The 15,693-nt window shown below is 49.5% G+C and overlaps 1 long non-coding RNA gene across 1 annotated transcript; it reads left to right on the forward strand.

The window, feature by feature from the left end:
- The first annotated feature begins 4,556 nt into the window (after positions 1-4,556).
- Positions 4,557-15,358, forward strand: LOC140621717 (uncharacterized). The gene is made up of 3 exons (XR_012021481.1): positions 4,557-4,667; positions 12,781-14,121; positions 14,335-15,358. It is a non-coding gene; the product is annotated as an uncharacterized lncRNA (long non-coding RNA).
- The last annotated feature ends 335 nt before the right edge of the window (positions 15,359-15,693 follow it).

Below are 15,693 nucleotides of genomic sequence, written 5' to 3' on the forward strand. Positions count from 1 at the left end.
CCCCACCCCCCGGGCCCCTGCTGAAGCCCATTCCTCTGATTCCTAATCCCCCCACCTCACCCCACCCCAGCCTACAAAATCCACGGCAGTCCTGCCGACAGACACCTGGCCTGTGAGCTCAGCGCTTTCTGAGGCAGCCTGCATCCAATGGCTGGTTGACTGGAGCCCCTGTCTCCAATTCGGGACAACTCAGGTGGAGCCGGAGCTGCCCAGGGTGGTGGAAGACACCTTGGGGTGACTGCCCCACAGCTTGATGCTTCCCTCTGCCTGACTCTGCCACCTTCACTCCCCGAAGGCCGACCCCAGTAACACTCCCCAGGAAACTTCCTTCCTGCCGGAGAACCTGCAACAGGACAGAATCTCCTAACCTCTTGATGCCCTAGTCTTCTCTGTAAAGTCTCATAGAGATGCAACTCTGTTCAAATGAGTTATGACGTGTTAAAGATTTCGAAGAGCACCCAGCACCTACTAAATGCCCAGTTACTGCTATTCCTACTTCTAATCCTACTTCTACTACTACTACTACTACTACTACTACTACTACTACTGCTACTACTACTAGAAAAGTGCTCAGGATGCCTCCCCTCCTCCTAAAACATGCCTAGCAAAACACCTACCCAGACTCAGACCCGCATCCCTATGGGGACATATTCTAGACTCTCAAGATGATACCTGTGGCTCTAAAAACCATAAAGTAAATGTATTCACTTCCTACCTATGTGAATCAATCCATTTTGAATTAATCCATTCTAGAATCAACCTCTGGATGGATGAACCACCAACCTCAGCCTGGGGAGTCCTAAGATCTGCCTCTCATCAAAACACTTTGGTCTACTTTGGAGGATCCAAGTCTTGCCTCCCCAGTGTTGTCCATCCTCCATCTACCCTCTCCCTGGGCCCCAATGGAATATGTTCCACTCGTTGTAGTGAAAGAAAAACTTGTTTTCACTGTGTCAAGACTAATATTTACATGACATTGTCGAGTGCCAACATTCTGGACTTTAATGACAGCATAATTGCAGGCTCCCAGGAGAGTGCAGATGCGAACCGGGTATGGGTACCTGCAGTGCCCTTTAAAGCATTTTAATAAATGCAGCACTAGCCCTAACAATAACAATTCATGGTTAAACAAACTTCTTTAAAGTTCAGCCTCCAGAATTCAATTTCAAGCCCAGCTCCTGGGCTTTGAATGCAAGGTTATAGAAGTCGGGACTAGTTGAGGCGTGCAGGGGCTACTCTGCAAGGTGGCGTGGCTGTCACAAAGCCTTCCACACGTCCTGCTCTCCAGACCTGCTGCCCATCTTATCCATGAGGATTCTTTAGGGAGGGGCTGGGAATCCTCTGCACCTGTACAAAGCCAGGCTGCCAGTCTCATCAACCTGAGGCTAGAGGGAGGCAGCGAGTGGCTCTAGTGTGGGACAGGGAATGTAAAGGGGCTGCTTCCCTTTCCTCCCCAGACAGGGAGACCTGTTCCCTCACTTTACATGTGTGTGGACAAGCTACAGAGGGCAGGGCCACACCTGTACAGGCATGGAGGAGATGCCTGTGGTGGGCACCGAGGCAGGGCAGGCACCAGCAGGTCCAAATCCCCTCCTTTGTACTCTGCTTGGGTGTGTTTTGCAGAGCGTGTGCCAGATGTTGCTGGAAGGACAAACGCTGCTCCTTGACAACATTTAAAAAGGGGCTGGATCAGAGCTCAAAGACTCATTCAAAGAATTTGGTTTGACCTCAGTGCGGGGTGGGGTGAGGGGATCCTTAAGGGTTTAAGCGGGAAGGTGAGATGAATTTGCACCTCTGGTTTCTGCCCCCTTCCCTTCCCCCACCCAGGTACAGGGCAGGGAGGGGAGGTGCTTGCAGGGGATGGGGGTGGTTAGAAACCAGAAATAGCTTTCAGCTTCATTGGTATAGCAAATATTTTTCCATCTCTCTCTCTCTCTTTTTTTTTTTTTTTAGCGTTTTATTAAATTTGTCTCTAAATGAGTAATGCAGGTTTTATTATTCATCTCAGAATGCACTGAAGGGGTTCAGAGTATGTCTTCCCCCAAATACACCCTTTTGGCCTGTGGACTATTTTGAGCTGAAGGCAACCAAGACCCTGTTGGCTCAAGAGAAACTTTTACCCATCCCTTAACTCCATAGAAGAATCCAAATTGAGGATCTTTCCCAGAATTGGAGTTATTAGCAGAGATGAATTTATCTGGGTGACCCATCTGTGGGCAGGGTGGACATCTGATTACCAAACATCTGCTCTTCGTCTCATCGCCCTGTGAAGTGTTCTCTTTCCCTTTGAAACCCAGACCCCTAACCCATTCCTTAGCTCAGGGGGGCATAGACAACCTCATTTTACCTTTCTGTCTTGGAAACTTTTGCTTTTGGAATCATTTTACCTTTCATGACTTGGCTTCCGTAGTCATGAAATTAAATTTTATTGTTCTCCTGTTAATCTGCATCATGTCAATTTGGTTCTTAGACCAGATGCAGGAACTTTGGAAGGGTAAAGGAAAATTTTTCTTCCCCAACAGCACGTTACCTAGGGTCTATCAAGAGAAATTAAATGTATTAACTACCAATGCAATTCTATTTCCAGAAAGGTTGCTCTGATGAAATGGGTCTTACCGAACCCCTCATGTGATCCCTGGAGTTTTGCCCTCCTGCCAGCCCCACCTTACAAAAATAAGTCTTTTTAGGGGTATTGATCTGAATAAATATTTTTTTTTGAAAGAGAGAAGAATTAGAAATAGTTCATTCATAGTAAGTTTGTTTTGTTTTGTTTTGTTTTTTTAAGGGAGAGATAAAGGGCATGAGTGAGGGGGTGGATAGAGGCAGAGGGAGAAGGAGAATCTCCAGCAGACTCCCTGCTTAGTGCAGAGCCTAACATGGGGCTCAATCTCAAGACCCTGAGGTCACAACCTGAGCCAAAACCAAGAGTCCAGAAGTTAACTGGCTGAGCTACCCAGGTGTCCCCATAGTAAGTTCTTAAATATTTTAAATTCAAGGTTTTCTTATAAGGGTATTTCTCATCATTAAACATATCCCCCCCCCCCCCCCGCTTCTATATATTTTCTTTTTTCTGGCTAAAATACACAACTTTAAAAAGAAGATTAAACTGGCCTGGTGATTCTATAGATGTTCTCTTCCGTATTCACACTTAAATATCCTTCAGATTTTGAGTGGATATTTGGGACTCCCAGAGCCTCTATAACCAGACCTTGGTACACCTGCTGAATTTGTCACCATTGTCCCAGTCCCTTCCTGCCCCCACCCTCCAAGCCCTACTGCTCTGAGTTAGGAAGTCAGCTTGGGGAGCTATGCCAGTTCTCTGTCTCCTTCCTGGTAATGGTTGGCCCAAAGTTACATAAAACTCTTAAATCTCTCTCCCCCGAGAAACACAATGTCCAGCCATGAGAGCCACTACAACAGGTGAAGCAGGCGACAGCTATGTTGGGGTGGGTCAATGGTCAATGTGCTCTGAAGCAGAACAGGAACATCTGGGGACAGCCAACAGCTTGCAGTGAGCTCTGCTCCTCCTTCCCTTTCTTCAGGTGCGAGGACGCCCCACATTGCAACTTGGTTATCACAAATACGTCCACCTAGAAAACGAGCCATAACTGATCGACAAACAGCATAGCTCATCTTGACTTGAATGCTCCTCGTTCTATTCATTTGGGGATCTCTGACATGCCGGACACAATTTAAATATGCACATACATGTGCTCATCTGCACATATGTGTATATACACGTGTGCACTTTTTTTTTCTCACTGGTTTTCAGAAACCATAACTGCTTTAGTGAATCTGCCCTTTAAAGAATGAGCACAGAGACCACTTAGGCCTACACTCAAAACAGCTCACTGTCTCCGTTAACAAGATCTGACTGTCTTCAGTAGCATGACTGCACTATTCCAGGAGATCTCTGGCCCAGGGAAATGACTTGATTGTTCACTAGTGAAACCTCTAGGAGGCCCCACCAATTCTTCAGTGACAAATATCATTAATTTATGCCCTGTGATTCTTCAAATCCCTGCCTCACACTCCTTGCCCAGCTGTTTCCACCAGTCCCGAATGTTGCAACAGGATCCACACCCAGTTCCGCTCAAACCATCTCCCCACCCTACCCTGAAGGCCCCACCTCAAGCTCCACTTCCAGGCCTGGGTGGGTCCTGCCCCACCTCCCCTCTCCCAGACATCACAGGGCCTTATCATCATGACTGATAAACTGGTCTTTGTCTGGGTGTGTTGGCGGTTATCTGGGGAGCCCGCACCTGACAATAAAGGACAATTTTATGTAAATGGAGAGTGATAAGTTACTCAGCAAAGTAATAAGGAAAATATAACTGGTCATGTTCCCAGTTGTAAAAGTCTTTCAGTCTTGGGTACAAAATGTCTGCTGTAAAACAGCAAATGATTCCACTATAAAGAAGGAAGAAAACAAAAATCTACTTCCTTCTTTACTGATTTAAAAAAGGGACTGTTGACGGTCCCTGGCCCCACCCCCAGTATCTCCCTGGCTGTGTGCCCTGGGAAGGGCTGGAGATCACTGTTCAGTGAGCTAAAGGGCCGAGTGTGAGTGAGAGTGCCCGCCAGGATGAGGACAAGGGCAAAGCGGTCCGGACCATGCCAGGTGGAACAGCCCAGACCTCAGGGACTCCTTACGTCAGAGAATTGGGGTTTGTACTCCACTTTGCCTCTAACTACTTTCAGAATCTCACAGGCAAATTGCTGAAATCCTCTGAGAATGAATTCCTCTATCCATAAAATAGGCATAATAACATATATCTGTATTGCAGGGGATTCAATTAGCCAATGAATGAAGAGAGACTTTGCAAACCGTGAAGAGCTGGGCAAGTAAAAGTTGCCACCTCTTCCAAAGAAAGGAGAATTCAGACAACTTTCAAGCAGTTTAGGTCTAGGACGGGCTGGACAGAGACATTCATACCTGGGGTTGGCCTGTGTGGCTGTGCATGTCGTGTACAGACCAAATCCAAGGAGTGCCTTCCACATTTGTACTCAGATGTATGGCAGTTTTATTTTTTTTAAATTTATTTAATTATTCATGTTAGACACAGAGAGAGGCAGAGACACAGGCAGAGGGAGAAGCAGGCTCCATGCAGGAAGCCCAATGTGGGACTCGATCCCAGGACCCCGGGATCACACTGTATGGCAGTTTTAACATGGCAGGTTTCCAACAAGCCAGGAAATGTCTCATGGAAAAGACGATTTATTCCGATTCATATGAAAATTCCTCGTGAGCCCCTCATGAGGCTGCCTGTCCATGCGCTGTCTCGAAAGATAGGAGAAACTAACCCTCTAGCACTACTCTCCTGCACGTGGTTTGTAAAGTTGAATCATGGTTTTGTATCTTAATTGTTCTCTGACTTAAATATATAATTAGAGGCCAGAAGTAGAGGCATCAATGACTTTAAAAATGTGCCCAGCCACTTTAGATTGATTTATAACAAACCTCTTAATTGGTTGTCACGGGCCAAACCTGCTATGACGTGTCTTAGTAGAATCAGAGTGCTAAGAGCGTTTGAACTAACAGTTTAAAATCAAGAAACTTCACATAAAAATGCAGCTTTCCAGCTCCTCTTTAAAACTTGGAAGACCTGGCTGCCAGCTTGCACGGCCCATAAGGAGCAGGGATGGCCTCCCAGGGGCTGGCCCTGCGTGGAACATGCTTAGAACCGTCATGAGCTGTTCCAGAAGTTGCTGGGTCTGGTGGACGCCCGATGCCTCGTGGCCTGTCCCAGAGTCCCCATCTCCCTAGAGGGCTGAGGTCAGAAGCTACTACTGAGTAGGAATCATCCTTGCCTTCTCTGCTCTCTCTCTCCTAGCCTCTTAAATTCCTCAGCTTAGAGAAACGACAGAGGAGGCCCCCCCGCTCCCACATGCCTCCTTCTGCTCTGTGGGGTGGCCGCACACATTTACTGGGCACCTGCGTTGTGCCAGGCCCTGTGCTGGGGGCACAGAGGGAGCCCACTGTGAGTCATCGTGCAGTTTTCATCCCATCAGAGAAGGTAGAAACTTATAAATAATAAACACGTGGAATCAGAGGGTGCTAAGTGCTAAAAAGAAAAATAAAACTCACTGCAAGGGGACAGAGTGATGATAGGAGAGGGTTCCCGTCCAACCTGTAGGGTAGGAGAGGTAACAGGTGCATCTGCCAGAGAAAAAGCTTTCCAGGCAGAGGTCCCTCCCTGCAGGAGTTCACATGGGGCCCAGAGGAACAGCCCAAGAGACAAGAACCATAAAGAGTAAGAGATAGGTAGTAGGGCCGATGATGCAAGGCCTCCGAGCAACAAAAAGAATTTTGGGTTGTATTCCGAGGTGGGCGGTGGCAGAGAAATCACACGACCTGGCTTGTGTCCGGGAGGCACGATAAGACTGTGCTCTCGGCCACGATAAGACTGAATTGCTGGGGCCCTGTGCGGGTGAGGAGGGTCCTTGGAAAGGGGACGTCCAGTGGTGCTCTGGGTGTCACGGTCCCTGGGGGATGGGTGGGGGAGCAGATAAGATTCACATTAGCCGAAAGAATGTGGGCCTTGCGGTGAGAAGTCAGGGAGGCCCCCAGGGGCTTTGGTCTGAACGGCTAGAGCAATCGGGTGCCCTTGACTGGGATGGGGAAGGCAGATTTGGGGGATGAAACCAAGAACGCGGCCGTGGGCGTACTGAGTCTGAGACGCTGCTGTGGGCTGAATGGTCCCACACCACCCCTCCCATAGGGTGAAGCCCTAACCCCAGAGCCCCAGGGTGACCGTACTTGGAGATGGGGCCTTCAAAAGGGTGGTTCAGTTAAAATGAGGCCCTTAGGGTGGCTCTGATCCGTTGGACTCATGTCCTTATAAGAAGAGGAATTTGGACATATGGAGGGATGACCGGGCAAGGGCACGGCGAGAAGACCACCACCCAAAGGCCAAGCAGAGGGGCCTCAGGAGAAACCAACCCTGACGACACCTTGATCTTGGACTTTTGTCCTTCAGAACTCTGAGGAAGAAAATTGCTTCAGCTGCCGGGCCCGTGGTATGTAGTGACAGCAGCCCTGGGCAGTGAGCAGAGATGGCCATCAGCCCTCTGGGCGGAGATGGTCAGGACGCAGTCGGAGCCGGGGGAGTGGACACGGCGCGGTTGGGGGTCAGCAGGGGGATGCTGCTGAAAGCCAGGGGCTTGGGGAGACAGAGCCCCAGGGGGGGTCAGAGGGAGCCCACAGAAGGAGGATGAGAAGGTGCAGCCCGTCATCAGGCAGGAAGGGGGCCACCCAGCCAGGGGAGCGTCTGGGAGGCTGTGTGACAAGAGTTCAAGGAGAAGGAAGCAGGTGCCTGTGATGTGTGGGAGGACCAGGCTGCACCTGTCTCGATCCGGGGAGCATGGTGAGGGGGATTCTAGAGTGACAAAAACCTGGTTGTTGTAGAATTAGGAGAGCATGAGAGAAGGAAGTGACACCCCATGCCCTTCTCCTTCTTTTTTTTTTTTTTTAAAGATTTTTATTTATTTATTCATGAGAGACAGAGAGAGAGAGAGAGAGAGGCAGAGACACAGGCAGAGGGAGAAGCAGGCTCTCTGCAGGGGACTCGATCCCAGGACCCTGGGATCACGCCCTGAGCCGGAGGCAGACGCTCAACTATTGAGGGACCCAGGCGTCCTCCTTCTGAGGCACAATCTTACAGCCAGTCCAATAATAGAGGATTTCCCTCTGTGTTGTTTATAGAAGGAGCACCCGTGTAGAGAACGGGCATTCCTACTGGCCCCCCAGGCCGCACACGGCCCTGTCTCTGTGCCGGCAGGGGGATTGCAGTGCAGAATTTGGTCCTTCTGGAAAGGACCATCATCTGCCAAGGTGAACTGCTCTGCTTTCCCCTCCACAGGACTCAGAGCTTCCCCCCACTTCTCCGTCCTTGGTTTCTGGGAAGCTCAGAAGCACATTTATTGTGTCCACCTCTATGGTCAGTTGCTTTTTCTTCTTCTTTGTCCTCCTGTCCTGTTTCTTTATGTTGCTCACCTTATTGTTTAGTTTTTCTTTCTTTCCATTCTATACTGGTATCCAACTCTTGAGACCAGCCGTGTATAAATCAGTCTCTGCAAACACATTCCCTGTTGGGTCCCTTCCAGCTCTTTCAGGCCAGGTACCCTCATCGTGTAGCCTCTTAAGGATTTATTTAAACTTTGGATTTATTTTTTTTTAATTTGGAATAAAATAGACATAAAACATAGACATAACACATAAAACATGGATTTATTTTTTTAATTTTTTAAATTTATTTTTAAGACGTGTCTCGTCATCATGACAACAGCGACGTTTAATTCTCGAATTTTCCAACCGAATGAATCTCCCCATTTCAATATAAAAATTTACAGTGAGATGCCTCGCAGTTGCTTAGAAAGGAAGCCACAAACCCAGAGCACAGCTAGAGGTAAGGGGTGGCTGCCATGAGGAAGCACATCTACCCTCAATGTTTTGCTGAAAAAGATGTGAAGCCGTCACCAGCATCGCCTGCAGAATGTTGTCCCCATGGGCCCTGCAGGGCCAGGAGGAGGGCCTGCCCCGCCAAAGGGAACTTCCTCTCCCTCGAAGCAAATTGTCTTCCTCCTTTCATTTTACAGCCTTTTAAAAGGCTGCTGTCTAGAATATTCTGCTAAGGCTTTAGGCTTTTGGACTAAAAGAACCAGAAAGACCCACTTCTGGCCACTTCTCCCCTTGGGCTCCAGAGAAACAAAGTCCAGTGCTGGCTTGGTCCGGACCAGAAGGAAAGAGAGAGGGTAAGGAAAGCAGATGAATTAATACCTGAAACTGTCCAGCCACACATGAAACCATCAATGATACCACAACTGTGTAGGACGAGGTGGCTTCAGGTGTAACAGTGAGATTAGCAAAAACAACAGGATTTCTTTTTTTGTTTGAAGATGTTATTTATTTATTCATGAGAGACATAGGCAGAGGGAGAAGCAGGCTCCCTGTGGGGAGCACGATGTGGGACTCGATCCAGGATCCTGGGATCACACCCTGAGCCAGAGACAGACTCTCAACCACTGAGCCACCCAGGTGACCCACAACAGGAGTTTTTAAAAGCACTTTTTGTCCTGCATGGAGAAGTGACCCAAAGGCTCAAAAAAAATGGGTCGGTTGCTTCCTGATGGTAAAACAACTGTGCAAGTCAGGTCACAGGGGGTCAGGTGGCAGGCAGCCAGCTCCACACCAGCGGGACCTCACCTTCATTCCATCCAATGTGAATCCAGCTAAAATAAGCAAACAAACAAAACAGAAGAGGGTTGATCAGACATGGAAGATGGGGAAAGTGCCGCCACGGAGGTCATCTGTATGGATATATGAGTGTGTGATGTCTCCAGTAATTCTCGGGGGTCATTCTATGTAAGAATCACCTCAAAAGCTTGATAGAAAATGCAAATTTATGAGCTTTGCCTCCAAGAGCCTTCTATGGTGGTTTCAGGGGTGAGGCTGACGCTGGTGGTCCGGGACACACTCTGTCCACCCCCTCCCAGCCGCCTCCGGGCTTCGGGGACAGGAGGCTGCCTCGAGCAGGGTTTTAGACCTTGTCAGATGAATGGGGTTTCACCTGGAAGGGTGAGGGCCAGCCTTGCACTGTGACTTTCCCGGGGGGCTCTCCTCCGGTCCTCACTGGTGACCACCTGGACCTCCATGCCCTCAGAGATCACTCTCTTGCTGGCTTCCTTATGCTGATTTAAAATTTAAAATCATCGGAAAAGAAATGGCATATTTAAGGGGGCACATTTGCAGCTTGGCTTTTACACCGGCACAGGGGTGATGGTGGGTTTAAACCTAAAAGTTAAATTAAATCACGAAGCAATGTTTTGACAAAGCTCCCCACCTCGTCGCCGGCCTGCTGTCCCTGAGATGCCCTCCCTGCGTGGAGATGAAGAGAGGACCGGATTTACATTCTGTCCCATTGGTAAGTAGCCAGAGCGACCGCATCCACCGCTGATCCTCAGTGTCGTATTTCACAAGTCATACTAAAAGCCAACTGGACTCTCCTTTTAAAAGACACATGTGAGCATTGGGAAGCATTGAGTGGAGAACCCACCTGAGAAGCCTCACCTGTGCCAGGTGCCCGGACGGCGTGTCAGGGGGGAGTGGTGGCAGACTTAGGGGGCTGCTGGGTGCTGGGCGGAGGAGAGCATTTGGAGGAGGCTTTAGGAGGGGTTGGGAGCAGACTCCATTATGGAGTCTCGTTGGGGAGGCAGAGGGTCATAAATAAATAATACAGATGATAATACATAGATATATAGATATATAGATATATAATCTATAATATAGATTATAAAATAATAAAATTTTAATTTGTGAATGGATGGAGCTGGCTGGAACAGTGTGAGACAGACGAGAAGCAACCTGAGCAAAGTGAATGACCTCCCAGGGTGATTTTAGTCTTCAGAAAAGCAGTTCCTTACCTGAGAGACACCTTTGCTGGAGCTAAAATCTCCATGAGGCCGTACACCATGGCCCCTCGGCCACGTCCTGATCCCAATAATTAACTCTTGCTTGGGATGAGCAGGCGCTCCCTGGAGAGGGGCTAGCTGAGCAGTGTGTTCTGATCAAGCTGGTTGAAGCCAGACAACTGGTTTTAAACCCTGGCACCGTCATCCTTGAAATGTAATCATGAGAAGTAGATGACATTCTCCAAGGCGGGCCCAGTGCTCCCCGTTACTGAGACGATCAAGGGACACGAGGTGTAGAAAGGCACTTGCCGGCCTCTCATGCGCCCAGCCTGTCGTTACCACACCTGGACGGCATCTGACACCTGTTAGAACGCCCTCACAGGTGTTCTCCAGGGACCAGCCACCGAGAAGATAGAGCGGGAAGGGAAGAGTCTTTCTACCTCTACAGAATAACGGTGATGACGGCCTGACACAGAGCCACGGGCGGGAGCCAGCGGATGGCCCGCCCAGCGAAGCAAAACATCCAGGTCCTGGTCTTGAGAAAGGAGCCTGTGGCCCAATTCTCAGAACCTGGGCATTTTTGTCTGGTTGTTGATGAACTTTAAACCCATAATCTCACCGTGGCCTTGGTGCTGTCGACATGAAGCTTGACACGTACTCAAAGGTAGCTTGACTTCTAGGTATAAAACGTCTTCCCTCCTCCCGAAATCCAGCGAAGAGGTGGTAAAAGGGGAGCCACGTACATTCTTATTTTTACAAACTCTAGACGAATGTAATTTCCGGTTTATCAAGGAGGAGTTTGGGAGGATAAAATAATTTCCCGGTGCCATGTTGGTTCTTATTCAGGAGAACCCAAACAGGAGAAAGACTTGAGAAAGGAGAGTATATGGTCAATATTTCTAGAATATAATCTGTGATGCAAGTCATATTAAATCAGTACTACTTATTGCACTGATTACATTCCCATTAAAAATAATAAAATTTTGGGATGCCTGGGTGGCTCGGCGGTTGGGCGTCTGCCTTCCGGCCTAGGTGTGATGCTGGAGTCCTGGGGATCGAGTCCCACATCAGGATCCCTGTATGGAGCCTGCTTCTCCCTCTGCCTATGTCTCTGTTTCTCTCTCTGTGTGTCTCTCATGAATAAATAAATAAAATCTTTTAAAATAATAATAATAATAATTTTGTGTATTTATTCACAAATTAAAATTTTATTATTTTTAATGGGAATGTAATCAGTACAATAATGCTATAGATGAAATATTTGTGTCCCCCCCGAAAAGATTTTCATGGTGAAATCCTAACCCCCAATATATTAGGAGGTGGGGCTTCTGGTAGACCCGTAGGTCATGAGGATGAAGCCCCATGAATAGGGTCAGTGCCCTCATGGAGGGGGCCCCTGCAGAGCTCCCTGGCCTCTGGCTCCGTGTGAGGACACAAGGAGAACACAGTTGGCAATGACCCGGGAAGAGGTGACCTCACAGAATGTGCAGGCACCTTGATCTCAGTCTTTCCGGCATCTAGAACTGTGAGCAATGTTTGTTGTTTGAGCCACCCAGGCTGTGGTATTTTTGTTGTAGCTACCCGAATGGACTAAGGCACTAGGTTTAATCTTTTTTTTTTTTTTTTAAGTTTTAAGAGGGTTTACCATGTGCTGGGTCCTTTGATGGCATTTGCTAAAAATGATCTCCTTAGATTCTGGGCATGATACTGGAAGTCGGGGGCCATTAGCCTACCCTACAGAAGCGACACAGAGTTTGAGCGTGTCCTTCAGAGTTGCACGGTGGTCAGGGGCTGGGCCACCATTCAGGAGATGGGACAGACCGGAGTCCACATCTACTGCATGTCCTCCAGCTGAGTAGTTGGGCTGGGCATCATATGGTACCACCATCAAGGTGAGCGAGATGCAGAGTTGGGGCTCCAGGCTGGACCAGCACCCCTGCACCCAGAGTGGGTGACAGCAGAGTCATGCCCAAGCCTGAGCCCCACAGACTGTGTTCCCACCCTCCCCAACTCCCAGATAGCCTCGCCCGGGAAGTTGGGTTTCTCACATTTCCAAGTTTACTTCTCGGCCACAAGAGCACAGCTGGCTGGGGTGTTAGAAGAGGCGTAGGGTCACGGGTCCTACCTGGGAGTTGGGTGGGAGGCGGGGAGATGGGATGGAGAGCAAGGGGAATGGTAGAAATGGGAATCAGTGAGGAGAAGAGGCTGCATGAGCCCTGACCCTTCCTTGGCCGGGACGTGCAGCCAGGGTGCCCGGGGTGAGGGGCCCAGAGCCCCCCAGGACCGGTTCCACCAGTGGGAATCTGGGTGGTGTGTGTTTACTTGCTTAGTGATTCAGCTTCTTTTCTTACCTTCTTTTCTCACTACTAGCTTGAGGAAACTTCTCCTCTTCCCACTGGGCAGCCTGCAACCACCCAGGGCCTGGCCTGGTTTTTCCAGTTGGACCAGAAACGCCTGCTGAGGTACATTAACCCCTGGGGCTCATGAGCATCCTCCTTTGGGCCTGAAGGAGAGGATATTTCCTTGCACGCATCTTGGCTGCCCCTGCAAATGTCAGCCTCTGACCCTCACTGGGTATGTTCATATTCACTGGCCGTGCATCCAGGCAAGGACTGGAGTGTCTAAGTCTGGATTCCAGGCCCCTAGGTTTGAGCGCACATTGCCAATGGCTGAGCCTCTGTTTTGGTCGGTGTTTATTTCCGTCGAGCAGGGACTTGTGACCTGCCAGTCCTGCCTCACTGCCCCAGCTGTCCCAGGACATGATGGATCAGAAGGCAATTTTAAAAAGAGAAGAAAGTGCTAAACCAATGCACAGAACCAAACATAAAATTCCAACCATGGTCGGAAGGACCCAGTAACTGGGCGCAGATGGGACTGGATTTTTTTAGGTATTGGCACATTCTAGTTCTTCCCTGAAGCAACGGCCTATTTACACAAGGCCTGAGCATCTTATGCTTCTGGAAGAGGGCGGTGCATATTTGCAAGAAGCTCTACTAGAGCCGGGCCCGTATCGTACGGGGGCTGAAGTTTATCCATTGTGGGAGGACCCTCTTTAAGAAGTAAGCCACAAAATTATAAAATATGACACAAAATTATAAATACGACAGCAGCCCAGGAGCAGGTATCTATTTAAAATGAGAAAAGAACCCGCAATGAATTATAAATGCTCAAAAACCAGCAGTACTGCAACATCAAACGACCGAAGAATCTTAATTCTGTAATATTTGAACTACATTTTCAGGGTGCGTATGCTTTGCTCACTTCTTATGACAATTTATAAACAGCATTTCTAAGGAGGGGATGGATGGACCCTCTGCCGTTCCCCATCCTGGAAGCTTCTGTCTCCAGCTCTCTGGAACCCACAAACGTGGGGCGCTGGGCAGCATCGGAGAACCCGAACCAGCGCTGCGGGTGGTCGGAGCGTCCCTGGAAGCCGTTCCCACCCTTCACAGTTAACCACAAATGACCTACACATGACGGCAGACAACATCAAAATGACACATCCCAACCGAAATGTACCCCCAACTCAGCTTCCCCTCAGCACGCGTCCAAATGTGCCCGCGGCGGCTGTAGCATCCACAAGAGCCCTGGGATAAAGCCAACGTGTGGGCAGAAAGAAGCTGTGGTCCTCAGGATTGCAGTGAAAATATTTCACCTTTGCAATGTTGGCAAAATGCTGTGACTGCACGGTCGCCGTCCCAGGGCTGCCAGGTGAGCCCCGTTCTGCACTCCACCGCGAGGCTCCAGGACAAAGCCTGGCCTCCTGCAGGGGAGAATTTTACTAAGTTTTAAACATAATATTGAAATGTTTAAGATTGTTCGCAAGTTTATAAGTCTAGGTTGTTAAAATGGAATAAATGCTCCAAAGGGTTTTGCTTGTCAGGTGCCTAGCCACCACCGACCTTCTGGTGTCTCTTTCTACAGGTGACAGGACTGAGCCCAGACCCCATCCTGCGGGTGCCCTCTGTGATGACCAGCCTCTGCGCCCTGATTTTTCTGCAGCCTCACTTGGTTAGTTTAGAAGAAAAGCACTCGTGGCCCATTCTCTTTCCCTAATTACTAGCTAGAAGGAGCGGCGCACTGAGGCCATTGGGCCTGGTGTTGGGGGGATCAACGTAGGTGGGAAGGAGACTGAGTGTCTGCCGGGAGGTGACTCATTCAGGCTTGGATAGTTCCATCTGCAGCACAGATTCCAGGGAGGCCCAAATGGAGATGGCATTGAGGGAGGGAAACGAAGGCTTGAGTCTGGAGCTGCAGAGAGAGACCCGGGGGAAGGTGGAAACGTGGCCATCATTTGAGCTCAGAAGCAGAGAGAGCCAATAAAGCCTGAGGTTGGGCCCGGTCGCTGAGCCTCAAGCTGGTAGCGACAGCTCAGGGGACGGAGCCCTGGGGACAGCAGAGGGTGTGGAATGGGGCAGGGTGGGGCCCTGCGCTGACTTGTGCGCCACCCCCCAAGCTCATCCACGGAAGGCCTGGGCCCTGGAACCTTGGTGGGTGACTGTGTTTGAAGACCCAGCTCCTTGAAGGAAGTGCTCAGTTCAAATGAGAGGGTTAGAGTGGCTCTTGCCCGAGCCCACTGGTGCCAGAGGGAGAGGAAATGCAGAGACGCCAGGGAGTGCGTGTCCAGAGGACGACCACGTGAGGGTACGGGAGAAGGCAGCCGTCTGCAGGCCTCGGAGAGATGCCACGGGAGACGCCAGCCCTGTCCACACCTGGCTCTCGGGCCTCCAGCGTCTGGACTGTAAGAGGATGGTTCCTCAGGCTATAGGATTGCTTCAGCAGCCCCAGGGGACTCCTACAGACATCCAAGAGAAACTGTGCTCCGGGAGGTGGGGGACAATCAGTCATGAGGCTGTTGGGGGCCACATCAGGTGAGGACTGACCATGACCTCCCAGGTTGCATTCTGAATTTTTGTCTGATAATAAATGGGCAGCTAAATCTTTGAAATAGTTTGAATGTTGCAGAAATATATATGTACATACATGAGAAGAAACTCGAAGCTGCTACGCTGTCTGGTGCCTTGAAACATTTTCATTGTCTCGAACACACAGTAATAACAAGAAGTGTGTAAAAGGAGACGCCTGGGTGGCTCAGTCGGTTAAGCGTCCGATTCTTGGTTTCAGCTCACGTCATGGTCTTCGCGTCGTGAGATCGAGACTCGTGCCAGGCTCCGTGCTCAGCTCGGGGTCTGCTCAAGATCCTCTCGCTCTCCCCCTCCCCCTGCTCTCTCTCTCTCTCTCTGTTTCTCAATCAATCAAAACAATTTAGAAAGGAAGTATGTA

This window comes from Canis lupus, chromosome 30 (genome assembly GCF_048164855.1).
Source record: "Canis lupus baileyi chromosome 30, mCanLup2.hap1, whole genome shotgun sequence".
NCBI lineage: Eukaryota > Metazoa > Chordata > Mammalia > Carnivora > Canidae > Canis > Canis lupus.